Consider the following 5594-nt stretch of genomic DNA (forward strand, 5'->3'; position numbering starts at 1 on the left):
ATCAGAATACAGAAGCAATACAGTACATAATTTATGTTTCGTGATCAGTTCAGTTTACTCTTACTGTAATCTTATTATTATTATTATTATTATTATTATTATTATTAGTAGTAGTAGTAGTAGTATTGATGTTGTTTATTATTAATAACATTATTATTATTATTTTATTATCATTATTATTAACAATTTCTCGCCCTCCTTATTTCAAGCATTATTTTGGTTGATTTTTTTCTTTGCCTGGCTCTCTGAGTTGCATCTGGTCTGTCTGGTAGAGTCTGATTGTTCATATTCTATGCAGCATAATTCCTCAGGTGATCAAACAAAATAATGGGGCTCGGTAGTACCTTGAACTGACCTTGAGATATGGCATTCGTTTCAACAATTGTAAAACCATGCAACGCCTGTATTGGCAAATGGTGGTGTTTCTCAGACATAGATCGATTTGTTCCTTTTTCTTCCTTCCTTTCTCCAGGTAGTAAAACTTCAAAATATGATAAGTTAACACAAAACGGATATTAAACGATAACCTTCAATGAGAATTATTTTATGAAGACAAGCTAATATTTCACAATTTGTCGTAATTATTTTGACGCAAGTGTGACGAAACATGCATCATATTATGCAGGGTGCATGCTGATAAGAATTCAGATCAACCACATAGTTTCCAATGCTTTAGTTCGAACTTGGATTCGCTGATACCTGGCCATTCTTTAGGCTAACCAATTTAATGTGTATGTAACTAGCAAAATATGAGCCTGTCGATTAATTAGTCAGTGACGTACAGCAACATGGAGAATAATGAAAAAATAATAGATTTCCGTACTTTTTATAAGGTGGAGGATGATAGTTACCTGTGATCTCAAAATCAATAGGAATGTGACTGAATTGTCCGAGACACAATGTGAACAGCTTTTGTCCAAACGCATCATCAGGAAAATATTATCCATTTCATTTCCCAACAGCAAAAAAAAAAAAAAAAAAAAGGAAAGAAAGAAAGAAAAAATAAGAGACTGAAAAAAGATCTATGTTTAATAAATATATTTTCGACGATGTCCTGTAATTTGTTGTTTTTACCTACTTTAATTCGATGCTTTACTTTGGAGAATAATGTAATCAATTCTTATTTAGTTGGTTTTCTTTTATCACATGCTGGCGATGTTTTTTAGTAATTAAAGAAATTATGGATGGGGAATTAGGGTTTGGCCTCACATTAGATCATCTATATTGCAGTTCTGTCCACTAAAGAACTAAATTGCAGTTCATATTTTAAAAACGATTTTTTTTTTCTCAAAACAATTTAATTAAACGTTTGCTTTTAGTTTTGATTCGTTTTCGAAAGAATTTTGAAATTAGTAGCTATGTTTAATGGACGGAAAACTTAAGTGCTTATTTTATATTGCCCATTAAACGTAACTGATTATTTTATATGCTCGTTTATGTAATATCATTTCATATTGCCCTTCCAACTTGAGTGATTATGTTATGTTGCCATTTAAACTTATGTATGTTTTATTGCCCTTTAAACTTAAGTGGTTATGTTATATTGCCTTTTAAACTTAAGTGGTTATGTTATATTGCCCTTTAAACTTAAGTTCTTATTTTATATTGCCCTTTAAACTTAATTATGTTATATTTCCCTTTAAACTTAAGTGATTATTTTATATTGCCTTTTAAGCTTAAGTGTTTATGGTATATTGCCCTTTAAACTAAAGTGATTATGTTATATTGCCTTTTAAACTTAAGTGATTATGTTATATTGCCTTTAAAACTTAAGTGATTATGTTATATTGCCCTATAAACTTAAGTGCTTATTTTATATTGCCCTTTAAACGTAAGTGTTTATTTTATATTGCCCTTTAAACTTGAGTGATTATGTTATATTGCTCTTTAAACTTAAGTGCTTATTTTATATTGCCCATTAAACTTAACTGATTATGTTAAACTGCCCTTTAAACTTAAGTGCTTATTTTATATTGCCCTTTAAACTTAAGTGCTTATATTATATTTCCCTTTTAACTTAAGTGCTGATGTTATATTGCCCTATAAACTTAAGTGCTTATTTTATATTGCCCTTTAAACTTAACTGATTATGTTATATTGCCCCTTTAAACTTAAGTGCTTATGTTATATTTCCCTTTTAACTTAAGTGCTTATGTTATATTGCCCTTTAAACTTCAGTTATTATGTTATATTGCTCTTTAAACTTAAGTACTTGTTTTATATTGCCCTTTAAACTTAAGTGATTATGTTATATTGCCCTTTAAACTAAAGTGATTATGTTATGTTATCCATTAAACTTAAAATTGTACCGCTTATCAGATTATGAGATAACAAAGATTGTTTAATAATCCCGTCCATATATGAGATATTGTGTGTGCGTACAGACTATTATCACTGAATTTTATAATTGATTCAAATGTTCTTATTTTTTGTTTTACAAAAAAATACAAACAATCGATATCAGATGATGTACAAGATGTATTTTAAATCCAAATCACACACATCTTTTGCGATGACTTAAAGTGTCTTAGCAGCTTAATACACCTGAACAATGACAATGATCTCATCTCGTTTTCGATAGCAACTCTGCACTCGAAAAGTTTGCCATGCATATCTAGGATGATAACAAATAGTTTTTTCAAGGCATGAGCACAGCTACAGAAAACGTATAGTATAAGGAACACTGGCTTCTTTTGGACCGTTGTAGCTAGCAGCCTTTAACACCTTCTCATGCAATCCTCAAATTTGCTGGAACAGTCTCTGTAACACATATTCTGCCTAATAATATCACTAATTCCACGGCATTCAGCTCTGCAGGAGATAGACGCGTTCTCGCATGCGCACTGGCAAGGTTTGTTTCGGTTCCAAAAGCTGCAGGAGTAAGATTCTTGTAACAGCATGCATGACAAAAGGATGATTAGAATGGCGCTCTTCATTTCCTGATATATAAAATAAAAGACGAATATATTCCTGAGATTAAAAATTCAATTTAACATACCCATTCAAAAGTACGTACGTACATATGTATGTATGTATGTATGCACGCACGCACGCACGTACGTATGTATGTATGTATGTATGTATGTGTGTGTATGTATGTGTGCATGTGTGTATACGCTGTATCTCCAACATACCACGAGACTTATACATTTTTGATTAACTGGACGTGCCATATTATCATATAATGAGATAATTATGCAGCAAGGGGTATGTCATATATAAAGCTTGCATCCTCTATCTATATTTTATTTATATCACATAGAAATACACATACTTGCATTTCAAAAGGCGTAATTATTAATGACAGGAAACTGTGTACTGACGGAGTGAGTAATCTATTCCCATCGCTGTCCCGTATATCAGCTAATAAATGTAGTTCTATACCTTTCAAGTGTACTCTCAATCCTCTTTGCAAATCGACATGTTCCTTCTTTTCTTTTTTACCTTCTTTTTTGATTCATATTGATCAAATAAATACAAGATAAACGTACGATTTAAACATAAAAGATGGTTTTCGCGAAGAAAGTAAAGGACTACCAACACAGCATGGTTAGAATACTAAACACTGAACGCGCGGGTTTTTAGTTCCGGTCGATTGTAGTCAAACAAACGATTTTGGAATATGGACTAAGCTGTATGACGACCCAACAAGAAGCATGGCAAAGATTTTAAAATTTTTTTTACAGCTGAACTAAGTCATTATTTTGAATAAATTAACACTGCTACCGACCATAATAGTGCTTTTATTCTCTCTCTCTCTCTCCGTTGATCGATTTGTCCATACAATTTTATCATCATTCACGGACCCAACAGCATTGCATGACACAGACGAATATAGGCTAGGCTTGCTTTTTCACGCATGTTCGGTCGTAGAAAGTGACATACACTGAAATACAACTGTAATGGTGCTATAAGAGAGAGAGAGAGAGAGAGAGAGAGAGAGAGAGAGAGAGAGAGATGAAGACTTACCATACAATTATTCTTTTGATTGTCCCTCAGTATGTCCCTTTTGGTTCATTATTTTCTGCCTGACTAACCAACACAACGCGAGAGAAAGAGAGAAAAGGAAGAAGAGCTTTGGGCGTTATAGTCTCTTTTATTTATAGATTCTAATAAAGGTTTACAAAAAATAAATAAAACTAAATAAAGCGTTAAATCGATTACAGTAAACGTGTGCCACCTAACCCAAAAATTTACCTTACAGCCTCGACAGGCTATCTGAACTTTATACCATTGATGTTGTGAGCAGTGTAGGTAAATACTATGAAAAGAGTGGACATACCATTACGACAGCCAACGTGTCTTGAGATTACTTGGTAAAAGTTCAAGTTTAAGAGTTTCATCATGCTCAAACTTTCCTTTCTCTCAAACTCCACATATTTCCGCGTTTTTTTAAATATATATTTTTTATTGGTTTGTAATGCATGACAATGAGAGAGAGAAAAGGGAAAGAAGAAATCTCTCGTTATTCACTGATGTCGAATTGTCGAATATGACCAATAGCTAATCCTCTAGAGAGTATTGAACCAAAAACCTTCTTGAGACCATGTTTATATACACTCATACAAGCGCCATATATATATATATATAGAGAGAGAGAGAGAGAGAGAGAGAGAGAGACAGACAGACAGACATCGGACGGACAGACAGACGGACAAAGCGATCATTACATTTCTGAAAGAAATCACTAGTTTATCAAATCCTTAATGGTATATAGCAGTTATTTGATTTGGTATCGAAAATACGTTTATAACCCATTATTTGTAAAGTTAACTGTGGAGATCAAATTATCTTCTTATGGTGGAGGGAGGCTTGTGGTCTAAGGCCTCGCCTTTGCAGATAACAAGCACACATCTCACACTTTACTGAGTTCGATCAAAGCGGTCATTTGAAGATTAGCTTCCCGTGGATCGGTGTTTTTTCTTTAGATCTTTCTTGGTTCTCCCTAACCAAATATACTGGCCACCGCATATAGCCCACCATTTGCTCAAAAATGAATTAAGACCCCACGAAACCAAAGCAATAAAACCTGTTATATATACTTACTGTTATTTTCTTCAGACCTCGTAAACTTCAGTGTGATAGAAATCTCTCTGACTTTTCAGTTGTTTATTAACAGAGGAACCCTACGATGGCCGTTATATATATGCACGATATAATGTACAGGGATTGGCGAAAACTACTAGTTAAGTCACTTAACGAGACGCAGTTTATTGACAACATTGCCGTAGATGAAGCAATTCTAAGCTATGCTTTATAACGTAAACATCATGAATGTCAAGTTTACTGGGAAGTAAGCACTCTAACTGAAACGAAAACATTAGATTTTGGGCATGATATGTGACACGTATTCGATTCATATCTACCATATATATGTGCCTTCGAAAGCGTACTCCTTAGTTTCAACCAATCAAAATTATATACACACACATTATGTTTTTGTAATCGCGAAAGCACGTATCTTTGAATCCACGTGCACGTAACTGTCTATATTATATACTTTACCTCGGATGTAAACTGTGTACATAGAGTGAACAAAAGGAATGACAACGTATTGCATTTGCCAATGAAGTGTTGGACTAAAACAAAACAAT

The 5594-nt window shown here is 33.2% G+C and overlaps 1 long non-coding RNA gene across 1 annotated transcript; it reads right to left on the bottom strand.

Annotated features, from left to right (window-relative positions):
* Positions 1–220: 220 nt before the first annotated feature.
* Positions 221–5199, bottom strand: LOC149795908 (uncharacterized). The gene is made up of 3 exons (XR_016422445.1): positions 5047–5199; positions 1075–2939; positions 221–909 (listed from the first exon to the last, which is right to left on the bottom strand). It is a non-coding gene; the product is annotated as an uncharacterized LOC149795908 (long non-coding RNA).
* Positions 5200–5594: the final 395 nt, after the last annotated feature.

This window comes from Sinohyriopsis cumingii, chromosome 7 (genome assembly GCF_028554795.1).
Source record: "Sinohyriopsis cumingii isolate HCF-2022 chromosome 7, ASM2855479v2, whole genome shotgun sequence".
NCBI classification, from domain to species: domain Eukaryota; kingdom Metazoa; phylum Mollusca; class Bivalvia; order Unionida; family Unionidae; genus Sinohyriopsis; species Sinohyriopsis cumingii.